This window comes from Adiantum capillus-veneris, chromosome 20, assembly GCF_014529385.1.
Source record: "Adiantum capillus-veneris isolate H3 chromosome 20, ASM1452938v2, whole genome shotgun sequence".
Lineage (NCBI taxonomy): Eukaryota > Viridiplantae > Streptophyta > Polypodiopsida > Polypodiales > Pteridaceae > Adiantum > Adiantum capillus-veneris.
Window position 1 is genome coordinate 63,494,925 of NC_140950.1, and position 14,370 is coordinate 63,509,294.

General features: G+C 39.3%; 2 pseudogenes; one reads left to right on the forward strand and one right to left on the reverse strand.

Annotated features, from left to right (window-relative positions):
• Positions 1-7,454: 7,454 nt before the first annotated feature.
• LOC147432612 (ribulose bisphosphate carboxylase small subunit, chloroplastic 5 pseudogene) lies at positions 7,455-7,939 on the reverse strand (annotated as a pseudogene).
• A 539-nt stretch (positions 7,940-8,478) lies between these two features.
• LOC147432613 (syntaxin-52 pseudogene) lies at positions 8,479-9,277 on the forward strand (annotated as a pseudogene).
• The last annotated feature ends 5,093 nt before the right edge of the window (positions 9,278-14,370 follow it).

Sequence of the window (14,370 nt, forward strand, 5' to 3'; positions counted from 1 at the left end):
ATGAACGGGTTTCTAAATTGCCTTTGAAATTGTAATAGGATTATGTTAATATAAGTGATTTTTAAATCATTTTTAGAGAAAAACCCGTACCCTTCGAATGCACGTATATGAATAGTTTCTAAAGGTGCACCACCTGAGCTTATACTCATGCCCCTTGCTATCTACCAAAATAGGTCATTTTCAAGTTTCAAATGGGTAGACATACATAGACATCTTCTTGATGTTGATAAGCTGTATTGGAGTCACATCTTCCCTGAAAACTATTTGACCTCATTAACTTATATAACCCCACTCGAGGATCATCTACAGTCACTCTCTCTAGCTTTTCAAAAGCTATGAACTTAGCTCCCATATCATTCTCCAAGAGGTCTCTTGATTACTTTGTCAATTTTGTCTTTGGTTAGAGTCATGCCCAATGCATCTACTAGATCAAGATTATCAATCCTAAGATAGGCAACCCCTCTCTCATCAATATATTGGTCTCCATTATTGATGGCCTTGACTTGCTCTCAAAACATGGAATTTCCCAAGTTCTCATGAACATAGCACTTATGATGGATGTCTACATACATTCTTGCTCTTTTAACATTAGTGTAATGGTATTATAGCTGCATGGTTACTGGAATTTTTGGTCCCTGTGAAGTGCCCACTTCATTCACCCACTATGACAGCTCATTTTTGGTGCTTTCTTGGCCATTAGGACAATGAAGGTTGGCTCAAAAGAAGTGTTAGAGAACACTTATTTTTTGATAGTCAATAGATCTTAATCTCAAGAACATTAACAATTTAGGAATTTCAAACCTGGCATGTTACCTAGAATTCTTTAGATCCCTTGAAACGTTTTCCATACTTCAACTCTTCTTGTGCACCAACATCCTTGCTTGTATAGGACTCAACAAAATCTAGAGCACTGATGGAGTTATGTCAAGTTGGAAGTTGATGTATACATATCTTTAGAAAAACAAGACTTCACACACAATTTTGTTAATCTCAAGGCCCACTAATGCGCATTTTGGGTGAAACCAAAATCTACCACAAAACTTTGTTTCTTGCACTCTATGGGAGAAAATAGTGATTTTCTCCTCCCTAGAGGCTTTTTGAGATATTTTTCACTTCAACTCTCTCATAGGAATATCGCACACTCCAAACAACTTAATCCAACAACCATCCTAAGGTTTAGAATCTTCTGATGGTCCCAGGGGTCACTCAACCCACTTTTGGCCTACTTCCCTAATGGAAATTGGCTTAATCTCATGCACAAAGACTTAATTCTAGATTTGACTCTATGAGTGTATTCCTTGCCTTTAGAGATTCCTATGGTGCAAGGGTTGGCCCAAAAATGATGGAGATAGTAGAAGACCAAGAGAAAATTTCCATTTTCCCCCACCCTAACTGGAAAATTTTCTCAATTGCAACCTTAACTCTATGGCTATGGTTCTTACCCTAAGATAAGCTCTTGCTATAAAAAGTAGACATAAATTTAATTTCTAGCAAAAAAACAAGGAAAAACTGTAATTTTTTCTCTCAACCCTATTTTGGTCTTTTTTCCAAAGTTTGGTCAAAAATCCCAGAGTATTCTACCTCTCTTCAAGAGTACATTTACCAATTTTCACCCCAAACGAACAATTGATATGATCACAAACACATTTTTGAAAAAAAAATCTGATTTAAAGTCCAACTTTGGGTTCTATATTACTTCTGATGCCCAAATTCAACTTTGGACTTGATGATTGGCCTTCTTGGATCAAGGTGATTCGATGATCTCAACCTTGTAGACTTCTAATCTCCAAAGATAGAAAAAAAAGAGAAAAACACAATTTTCTCCAGGAGTTACCTCAAAATGCACTTTTCATCCTATTTTCTAGATATATGGTCTTTATAAACCCTCTTTTAGTTACAACTATAGCCTGCAGGTTGGAGTCAACAAGTGGTAAGTCCTCTTGACACCCCGCTAATTTTCTCCTTCTCACCTTTTGTAGATCAACTTGCAACAAAACTTCATTCATGTGATTAAGCAAGCAAGCTAAACACATTGGTCAAATATCAAGCACAAATTTGTCTCTAGTTCTAACCTACAGAGGAGAAAATCATGATTTTCTCTCACAAAAGTTGATGATTAACTTTTTGAGAATTTTGATTGTGGCTGTGCATTCACACACTCTTGTCCATGCACCTCATGCTCTAAGTCACCAACTTTCAAAGATGCACTATCCTCCTTTGAGCTTTCACTACTTTTGACAAAAGATCTTTTTAGCAACATGAAGATCCAGAATGATAAGAGAACTTGTCAAACTTGTCTACTTACCCTACTCTTACGACAAAATAAATCAACTGAGAATAGGCTCAAATACTCAACAAAAAACTCCCTAAGTAAGCTCTAAAATGTTTCTCCCTTTTCTTGCATTTTTCTCGCCTAGTGCAAGATTTACCACTATATCAGTCAATGAATTCTTGCACCAAGCTCTAAACCTATGTAAAACACTCACCCTAGCTGACTAACAGTCTTGAGGCAAGAAACTCACCACAATCACACAAAACAAAGACCAAGGAAACCCTGGTCTCCTTTTTAACCTATCCTATCTACTAATCCACCTAAGGCAACTTTGTCGGACTCGACTATGTTCACACTAGCCTAGGGACCCGTTCCTTGACAACACTGCAAATGTCCTAGGGCCATAACGGTCAACACCTATCACATATCAGAAAAAAAACGGAACCAAGACTAAAATATCAATCTTGGGAAGCAAGTGACTCGACTAGGGCATGAAGGCACCCCAAGAGGACACGTTACACTTTGCTTTGATGTTTCAATGCGTGTTCTATCTACTGAAAACTTGGATTCTTTCCCCTAATCCCTTCACACATCCACATGCAAACCCACTAGAAAATAAACTTTAAATGACTCCAAATGCAGTAAACAACTTCCTTAGGCTGTACCTGACAGAATTGAGTCATGAGACTCACGATCAAGGCACTCAAAAAAAACATAACTTTATACAATAGGCTAATTGCAAGTCATCAACTTAGACATTGAGATTTTCTACTAAGTTATCCTAAGTGTTGGGAACCTCATGTGATTGACGGAATCACAACAGGACACTTGCGTAGTGATATATTCCACCTAGAAGGTTGCAAAAGTTGTTGTTTGGTTCTCGTGAAGCACTTGCAATGTAGGTATCCGCACGTAGATCTGGGTGATATGAACACAATGGTGCCCTTGGAATCCCAATGTGACAACCGTGTGGTGTAGTGCAAATAGATAAATCTCATAGTAGAAAAGAAGAAGACACACGGCGTACAAAAGACCTTATGTTCTTGCTTTAATCATAATAATGGCAATCATCAAAAACTTTACAAAGTGCCTTTTATACCTTGGCTCTAGGTTTTATGGTACAAAGTTTGAATTTGCTGCAATATTAACAAGAATTTCCCAAAGAGGATCCTGACTACCATGTAGCTCAACTTTAGACTAGATGGGTGCTAGTGGATATAATGGGATGTATGGGGATGTAGAAAAGTTAGGACAATTTTCTTCTACCATGGAGGTAAAGGCTATAAAACGGTATAGCCAAATGGTGCTGGCCATTTTGCAATTTTGATTCCTTGAGGGAGGCCTTCCTACCTAGATTCCAAAAGGAGAAGACACTTATTGATGCATTGAAGAAATTGAAAAAGATGAATCAAGGGGATATGCTAGTAAAGTATTTCACTCAAAAATTCAAGAGGATGATAGCAAGGCTAGTAGCATCACATAGATCGCAGACTTTAGTGATAGTAGTAGGAAGAGTGGAAAAGAGGCTTGGTTTGACAAGGAGAAACAAGAGGGAGAGTTTTGAATCAAATTTAGATAGTATTTTAGAGTCAAAATATAAAATAGATATAGACATAGATTCTAATTTAAAAGAATCAGAGTCAGATATTGGTAAGAAGAAAAAGAGGAAGCATAGTTCACCATCCTCTAGGAGCTAGAAGAAGGGAAAGTCCAAGACCACGATTGGAGTGGAAGAAGGGTAGTTGTTGAAGAAACTTAAAGCCTTGTGTTATCCTCCCACAAAGCCCAAAGACAAACCCTTCTATGATATTTGTGAAAGATAAAAACATCAAACTTCATTTTGTTGGTATAACACTAAGAATAAGGGGAAGCCTAATCCTCTGAACGAGCAAAGTAAGGAGTTTTCTCAAGCACCTCAAGCATTTCCTTTTATTTAGAAAAGGGGAGGTTTGAGGTTTAATAGAAATTTTCCAAGGCCAACATGGAAGGATAAGGTATCTACATACAATCCAGTCCAAAGGAAATGCAATTACTGCACTAAGTAAGGAGGTTTCTCAGGCACCTCAAGTGTTTCCTTTTAATTAGAATAGGGGAGATTTTAGGTTTAATAGAAGTATACCAAGGCCAACATGGAAGGATTAGGGATCTACATACAATCAGCCCAGACGAAATGCAATTACTCCACTAAGAAAGGCCACAACGTGGGTCCTTATTGTGAAATGTGGTGCAAGAACAGAGAAGAAAGGGGAACACCAATGAGCAAATGTTGTGGGCCAGTCAAAATTAGAAATCTTGAATTATCTTAAAATCCGTTCACTTACAGTAATGGAGTGCTAGTAGACATAGATCAATCACGTATGAATTTAGAACAAGAGCTGAAGAGATGTCAGAAGAAAGGGAAAGAACCAATTTTTGAAGAAGTTATGGCTATGGAATGTGATTGCTCTAATTACATTACACATGAAAAAGTTGAAGACCAAGACATCAAAATTCATGTATTCATGTACTAGATGTGACAATATCTAAGAAGAAAGGACTTCTCCAATGGAAAGATTAGAAAAAGGTCAAAAAGGTAGTGACTGATAAATTGTAGGAGTTATCTCCATTTATGGAAGAAGTAGAGCAAGTGCAAGAGGATGTTTATACATTCTAAACCAGAATTACCAGTATCATAGGATCATCCCAAAAATATACTATTTGAAGATTTGATGCATGCTTATGTGCAGATCCCTCTAGATCAGTTGTTGAAACTGGGACCCAATTTTAGAGAGGATACGTTTCAAAAATATAAAGAGAATAGGGAAAAGGGTAGTAAGGAGCTAGATGTAGGTTATATTGGAGTTGAGGAGATGCCACCAATTGAATTGGGCTTTAAAGTTCCAGATATTTGGGTAGAGTTTGTAGGGAGCATATTTCTAGAAGTGCTTCTTGATGAGGGATGAGGAGTTAACATTATACCAATATCTATATGTAATAAGTTGGGGGATTCTAAGCTAGCATACGCTCCATTTCAAGTGAAGGTGGCTGATTAGAGAAGACTTTAGCAAATGGGAATTTTGAAACATCAAAAGATTGTGGTAACATCTTTAACTTTTAGAGTTATTCAATGGTGCTAAAGATGAAGCTTGATAGTGAATTCTATCCTATGTTATTAGCTTGGGGAGGGGGGGGATCACTAGGTTTAAATTATGTATATCATGTGCATTCAATGATTATTTCTAAAACTCTTTATTTGTGAATTCAGTCTATAAATTATTCAATATTAAAGTACCCTTCTAAATATGAAAATATCAAACAAAATTAAGTTTAAAATCCACTTCGGCTCAACTCACGTGATAGTCACATAATTATTAAGTGATTCTCTTGAGCATTAAGATTATTGGTTATTGGAAAGACCTTAGCTAAATTGAACCAAAATTGGGACCCAATGATAAACAAATTCAACAAGGAAAGAAGAACATGAGGAATCTCAAAGCTCAAGCGAGATTTTCCGAGCAATCCCTAAAACGAGTGAGATAGGGCAAGGCATATATACAAAACAAAAACCAAACATGATTTCTTAGGTGATTTTAAGCACAACAACAAAAAATTAATTCAAGATTGCACCTATTTTTAATGGTAAATCAACCACAAATTTTTGACCAACAAAACCCTTTGAACAAGGTTTGGATAGAGTGTTTCCTTTGATGGTCTAGAACACTTGGAACCATTACAATGGCATGCTGATATTCCTCTCCTTGGAAATTGTTGCGCTCAAATATTGGAAGCTCATTGCAATTTGCTACCGCCATTGATCCTTGTTGGATATAAATCTCATATTCCTACCTCCTTACATGCAGGACCTCATACAGCTTGTTAACAATTTGGGTGTTTATTATACATTAAGAATCACATATGAAACATTGGTGTATGTATACCATGGTTGCAATATGTCATAGTTCCATTGCTTCCTTAAAAGGGTGATGAGAAACTATTCCTTAATTTCAGCCCCCCAATCGAAGGGTTAAACCACGAGCTTTACATTAAAAAGGTAAGTTTGTTGCCTAGTTAATTTAGCTCAAAGTTCGTAGGCTGCTTGGGATTCCTAGTCTATTGACTTTTCCATCATGCCTCGACCCAGATTACTAACCCAATGTGCGATGCCCTTATGCTGAAAGAATTTTTTGGCAACTTCTAGCTTTAACTATAATAATGGAGAGAGGCGTCTCTTGAAACTGCCACATGACAATAGGAAGTGGGTCCGTGTCTACTATTCTCTCTATTTTCTAGGAGCGTTTAGAGATACCAAACGTCGACTTTGATCTGAGTCTGCCCTCGATGAGATTGACACCCTCCTCCTCAGTCCACCACATGGACCTCCATAGTTGTGCTACACAAGACATCGTTCTCTCTCTCTCTCTCTCTCTCTCTCTCTCTCTCTCTCTCTCTCTCTCTCTCTCTCTCTCTCTCTCTCTCTCTCTCTCTCTCTCTACATTAAAAACTTCCTTTTGCTTACTGTCTCATTGTGCCCAGTCGGAAGACGTCCAACATCTGCCTCTTAAGCTGTGTCACAACTGCCTCGCACAAAGCTCGGTGCAGACACATGTGCATGAGCAGCACCAACACACCCTTAAAAACTTTTGCGGGCATATCCTCAAACAGCACGTTGCATGCATACCTCTCCAACCATGTAGACATGCGGCTAACCAAAATCATCGTAAACTCCTTATTGCCATTCTCTTTGTCATTGTATAGCTGCATATCTGTCTTTTACTCCCACTGCAGCTGCTTCTCTATGAAAATCCCATTGGTCCAAGTTTTTAGAATTACCTAACACATCATGCACTATACTAATGTACATCTACCATGGAAGAATTCGTCACATAATCCTTTGCACATGGACAATATCATAGCCGGCCTCATCAAGAAGAGGAAGAACCTCATGATGATCGCACCAATGGGCCATGTGCAGAAGGAGGATGTATTTCCACATGGAGGGATACAGAAATAGGGTAGAGCACTCCAAGCAACAAGGCTCTTAAAAGAGATGGAGTAAAATTTGATGATCTGCCTCATCATTACAAAATTATATGTTCACAAGGTCTCCTTGAGAGAAAAAAGGGCTGCAAACGCATTGTCATTGTCTCCGATAATAAATCATTGATTTCTAGAAAAAGGGATTTTGGAAAAGGAAGCTGAAGACCTACTCCTGACTCTTGGCGTCAAAGCCCAGCACACGAATGAAGGCTTCGAGGTACTCCTTGGCCCACTCTGCAATTTCACGCAGCACCGCAGTGGCATCTTGGCAGCCGAACATGGGCAGCTTCCACATCACCCAGTATCACCCATCGTAGTAGCCACTGCCATGGAAGTGCTCTCGATACATGCTCCCAATTTTTTTGAACTCAATGCACGGGGTCCAGCCATTCCAAACCATAAAGTCCACCTGCTTCGCAATCTGCTCGCTTGTCAAAGGTGGCAAGTAGGACAGAGTCTCAAACTTCTTGTTGTCATACGGCTTCCACACAAGCATGGCACTCATGCGGCTGCCGTTGGAGATGGCGAGCGGGTTGGCGCTCTTGGGGGCAGCAAGGGTAGTGGGCCTGAGGCCAGAGAAGCTCTTGGAAAGACTCTCTGCCGGGCACACGAGGGAGCATCAATTGCCAAAGAAGCCAGAGAGCTCACCATTATTGTTGCCAGTCTAGAGATGATCAATGAGTGCACAAGATAGGCAACTCCTCGCTCTCTCTCTCTCTTGAAGAGAGAGAGAGAGAGAGAGAGAGAGAGAGAGAGAGAGAGAGAGAGAGAGAGAGAGAGAGAGAGAGAGAGAATATTGTTTTGTTTGTTGCACATTGGCATGATGTGAGGGACTATGCAGGCATTTTGAAGGTGCCCTTACCCTTCGTTCCCGCATGAACTTGGGACCAATTTGTAGAGATCCGCACCGCTCTTCCTTTGCACTCCGTTGTAGGGTCATAAACAATGGCACAAAATGATTAACACCATATTAGAGAATTTGGAAAATTTTCAATTCCCACTTTTTTAAAGAGCTTAAGATTTGATCGCATGGTCAAATCTTCGTTTTGAGAGATGGCTCAAAATATCTTTTCAAGCACTACCTTGTGGAAGTCTTTGGTCTCAAAAAAGAGTTAGAGATTTTTCCATATGGCCAAATCTTCAAAACGTAGGTGATTCCCAAATTATCTTTAAAGTCTCAAACTCTCTAATATGGTGTTGATTCATGGATGCGGGACTTTGAAGATGCAATCCGGCTTGCAAAGGATATAGCAGCCTGCATTGCAGAGTGCAACTTTGCAGCCCCCGTTGGCAGTGGATCGCGTTCTATTGACAATTCTTGCCTTGTTTCTGCCACCAGACGGAAGATCACCATCCTTGGTACCCACCTTGGCAACCTTCAGTCCCTCCTGAGAAATCCTTCCCTCACCAACTCTTTGAATGAAAAGGACTTGAGCAAATGACAAGACATGGTTTTGAGTGTTTGTTCCAGGATGAAATAGATGTCAAACAGCCTAGATTCCTCCCAAGCTTCTAATAGATTATAGGAGTAATCTATTGGGTCAGGATGGGAGAGGGGAACCTAAAGAGAATAATAGAACAACATGCCTACATAACTTTGGAGTTGTTGGGCTTCAACGACAGATCATGCAGGAGCAGGATGATGACCTTTTGAAGCTTGAAGAGACGATGACAAGCACAAAACACATTGCCTTGGCTGTAAACAAAGAGTTGGATTTGCACACAAAGCTTTTGGATAATTTAGATGATGACACAGACAGAACAAATACACGACTGAAGGCTATGCAAAGGAGGCTAGGCGTACTAGGGAAGAAGGCCATCAGTGGGTGTTCAGTGATGTTTCTCATCTTGATGGTCCTTTTGATTGTGATACTAGTCCTTCTCATAATTGCGTTGATCGCGTATTGTGTGAGGTGTCTTTGTGCAAGCAATATGATTGATGGTGAGGTTTCAGTATGTGGCCCTTTGGAACTGACAAGCTACTGTTGACTTCTAAATTGATTGCTGGCAAAAAAAAATTTGGCTTGACGAATAAGTAATGCATGTAATCATCATGTATCATGATTCTATCAAAGCCGCCACAACATCGACCATGGTCAGTGGTTCAAGAGAAAGTTGTAAGATAGCGTGTGTGTATGTTATGGGTTTCTTGTTTGGAGGACCACCTTTTAACAAGGTTGAACTAGTTTTTTTCTTCTGTGTAAGCAAAGATTGGTATCTGGTCTGTTAATATTGAATACCCACCAAGACATGAGATTTCTTATTTTGTGACGGTTGTCTTGAATTAGAGTAATGGACTAGTTTTTTCTTTATCTAACACACACACACACACACACACACACACACACACAGAGATAGAGAGAGAGAGAAATCTAAGCCAGTCTCCATTGTTCTTTTGTTGACAAAGAGAAATTACATTTTGCAAGGTAGTGTTCACCAAGAACGTTTGTAGGGACCACTTTTAAGGAAAAACCATTTTTCCAAACATACAAATTCCTTTCCTTGAATTTCCCAAGAGAAATTTTAAGAAAATTAAGCTTATGTTTTGGGGCTTTACACTAATTTCTCTATATTGGGGTGGAATTTCTCCTTTTTCGCTTATCCTCAACTGACCTACTACTCGGTTCAACATATTGATAGGCTCATTATTATATTTGCTGCAATCTTGCCAAGATTCCAACGGGTGCAGCATTAACCCTTTGCAAATTGTCCAACCAAAACTTAGCAGCTCGAATCGAACTCTCACTGCTCCACACGCGCATCTTCAAGTCAGCTGAGCTAACCACGTAGGAGGTTGCATATGCTACGCGGCATAGAGCAGCACATTAATAAAAAAATATAGCCAAGCGCCCCCAAAACCTGCCTGGCCACGGTGTCGACAATGACTGTGTGCATTGACCCCATGCTATTGCTTGTGCCAGTGTGCTATAGTAGATGACTCCACGCCCTTCCTTTTGTCAGTCCCATCCTTTGTCTTTGCAACAGGCATCTCTTGGGATTCATGTCGTACTTTTTTTTTCAAAACTTATTGGGACATACTGGCATTTTTGAAATTGAAAAGGGCACAATATTAAGCTAAGACACATGTTCCCAAACACCTAGGAATCAATGAAAAAAAGGAGAGCATTGAAAATATCCACATAAAATTTAGGATTTTTTGAGGGTTTAACACTTCAATCTGCCAAATCTAGCCGGCTTTCTTCAAGGAGACCTCAAAACTAACCAAGATTTGTCATTTTTTGTGCTTTAAAAATACACTAAAGATCGGTTTTCTATGGTGTTTTTTGTTAAATCGATCGCTAATTAATGTGCCCCTGATACTGATATTATTTCTCTTTTTTTAGAGCGAGAGAGAGAGAGAGAGAGAGAGAGAGAGAGAGAGAGAGAGAGAGAGAGAGAGATCTAAGCATCTTCTCTCACTTAGAGTTGTTCTTTCTGGTGGATGGACATGATCAATTGAAAAACAATGCATTGTCAATACGATGCAGTTCTTTCCCTCATCCAGCTAGTAAGATTTCCATACAACCTTATCTTGAGCAGCCACAAGCTCAAAAAAGATTGCATTTTTCTGCAAAAAAAATAGTATGCAAAGTCACTATAGCGGCTTCCCCTCTTGTTGAAACTATCATTCCAGATGTGAAGAAGGCTCCAATACTACCTTTTAGAGTAGGGCATGGCTTTGATCTTCATAGATTCAAGCAAAATTTTCCTCCTATAACTGGCGATGACATAAATATTCCACATGAACAAGGACGTAAAGCATATTCCAATTATAATGCGCTTGTCCATTGAGTGGTGGATGTTATGGCCTTCCTGATACCTGGCATCTGCCATACTTTTTCAAACAATGATTCAAAATAGAAAGGAGTAGCATCTTCAATCTTTTGTGAAAGAAGCTCTTCATATGAAGACTCGTGCCGCTAAGCTTTGAGGTTGTCACATTGTATGGTAAAAAGATCCTAATTATTTTATTTATTTACAACTAGCTTTTTTCAGTTATGGCGATGCCTTTCTAGAAAATTTTAGACATAGACTCTATAAATTTTGGTTGTTGTTTTTGTAAATTGATTTAAAAAATCCTAGATTGGTCAATTGAGGAAAAACATGATTTTATTCTAACAAAATAAGTCTTTCATAATTAATGTTGTTTGTCGGCAATGTGTCATGTAAGAAGGGTGTCTTTGTATGAAGATCACAACCTTGTAGTATAGCTAAAGCAAGACGACATGGAAAAGACAATTGGTGTATAAATGAACTAATGAGGTGCAATAAATCTCTATCAAATTGATGTGTCTAAGATGATGAAGGATGCACATGCGCCTCAAGTATAAATCACAATCAAGATCCAAAGTACTAGACACAGGAGCACTACAAATGGCCTTACAAAAAGAAACTTATGATGACTTGAGCATTAAGTACAGGACTAGAGATCTTAATAGTCTATCAATCTTACTTTATGCTCAAACATGTGAAGCCCAAGCTAGCCTAAGAGAGAAGATAATATTTTCAAATAATGTGTTTATTTTCTTGAAAGTCAACTTTCATCTTTTGGAATTTAGGAGGTAGTATATCCATTGATAACCCTTTTTGTTGTGGTGCATGAATACATAACACATGATAAATATTCTGTTGACAATAAAATTTACTATATCATGTGCAAACACTTGCTCGGGTTTGTCCTTGCTCAGAAAAAATTTCTCAGTGCATGGTAACACTCGAAGAAGATTAAATTAGTACCCATAATCAGAGATGTGAAGTTGCACAACAAGCATAAGAATTTGTGTGTGTGCACAATGGATCATAGAGAAGGCCTCCTTATATAGATGTAAGGGAGCCTCTATATACCCATGTGTAGCTGCTTGTGTGTAGCCAAGTCCAAGTAGAACTCAACCGTGCATCCATGTGTATCCACCCTTGTGTAGCCAGATCCAAGTAGAACTCACCGTCCAAAGACCATGGACCACCGGCCATTGACTTATTGGCTACCTGGTTGGCCTTTTCTCGATTACTTTTTGACCACTGTCCAACCAAGGTATTTTGGCGAGAAGGAGTACTCCAATGAATTTTTCCTAAGATTTGACTCAAGGACACAGCCCCAAGGCTCTAAAGTTGGGCTCTTGAATTTTCTCCATACCATCTATGATCACAAATAAAGACCTCATCATCGTGCAAGCTGGAATCCACCAAATATATGTGCACTATTAGCTTCTCCTCATATGTGGGCCTTACAAATTGTGCAACATACATTGTGGTGGCAAAGTTGACAGGTCGGAATTGCAAGTATACTAACACCCATATGTGGTGCGTGTCAACTCTGAGTTGATGAACGTTTCAAAGTAGCTGGTCTTTCCCAAGAGCTTTGGTGAAAATATTTGCACAATTATCTTCAGTAGGACAATACTCTATCTCCACAATCTCATTCTCAGTAGGCTCTTAAACATAATAATACTAAACCTCAATATGATTTTTGTGTGCATGGAAGTCATGATTCTTGGCAATCGCCATGAAACTCTGGTTTTCATATTGAAGTGTTGTTGAATTAACAGGAACACCTAAGTCCGTGAGAACTCTCTTGAGATAAATTGCTTCACTAGCTGCAAAACATGCAGATTTATACTCTACTTCTATTGAAGAAAGAGCTATGGTTGGCCGCTTCTTTCTTATCTAAGAAAACACTCCCATTGCAGGTGAGAAATAATATCCAAAAACCGACTTTCTAGAATAACAATCTCCTACCCAATCAATCACAATGCCAGCCAACCTTCCAATGATATTCCCTTGTCAAAGAGTATTGCTCTACTAAAGCAACTAGAGAGTCAGGTCTAGCCATTGCCCACTGAAAAATCCTCAAAAGGCCAGGCTTCAGCAATCCCCAATGAGCAGACTCCAACAGTAATCAACACTAGAAAAAGCCAGCAAGAAAAAACAAGCAATGAACATGTGGCAGCTGATACGGGCAAAGGAAAAGGCAAAGCACTTTCCAACCTGCCTACCATATCCTGTTCAATGAACTAGCTTTATTTGTAATCAAGAAAGATCGGCTGCAACAGTTGCAAAAAAATCCCCTCAAAGGCAGATTGGTGCTTCAAAAGGCAGATTTTGCAACAATACCATACATAGGTCTCGTCATAGTTTATGAGCCAGTTCAATCTGACTCAGCTACATTACATGATGCCTGCTCGGCGCTCATCTAAGAATCATGGAACACCATTGTCCATTCCTTAGGATAGATGATGGATGCGTCAGCTTCCAATGAAGAAGTCACTAAGCTAAAAGAAGAACTAGGAAGCAGCCAACAACAGATTCAGAAAATTCAAAAGGATGTGGCCGCATAATCTATCAAGCATGCTATTGCTAAGAATAAGTCCACTCAAATGATTAATGATCTGAATACAAAGCTATTGAAATTGGAATAAAAAAATTGGCAACTGAATGAAGAGAAGGCAGCAGCTTTGAGAGATGCTGACAGATTTCAGACTCTGCTGCGAGGGAAGCGTGTAGACATCAAAGAACTGCTCACAACCCACACACCATTAAAGGCTTCCCTTACAGAAAGATACATATATAATAACCGTGCTTCTTTAAACCAGTGGCCTCCACCTTTGCGGCCTTCCTCTTCTGTCTAGTTGTGGCTAGTTGATTGCCTGGATCCTCTTCATCTGAAGATAACTCTACATTGTTATTGACTGGAATGGGCTTCGGACTCCAAGTCATCTTTATCTAGGGAAAAACGTCCAGAGCAGTAGCCCAGTATAAAAATTGCCAGACATACCAAGCTTTGAATACACTTTGAGATTTCAGCTTGGCAGTCTACTGTAAAACGTCATGAGACAAGATCCGGGTCAGATTGATTTTGTCTTTAACATTCAACCTTTTTGCAAGCAGCACGGAAAACACCTTCTCTGACACATATGTGGGATTTTTTTTTTCAAGATGACAGCCTCATCAACAAACCTATAGACTGAGGGGACATCCAATCCTGCTACTGGAACCCTTTATGCACCAGCCTTCCTTTTGCACAAAAGGGCTTCTTATAAAGGCATGCACCACAGACCTTTCTACTATGGGATTAAGTTGACCCC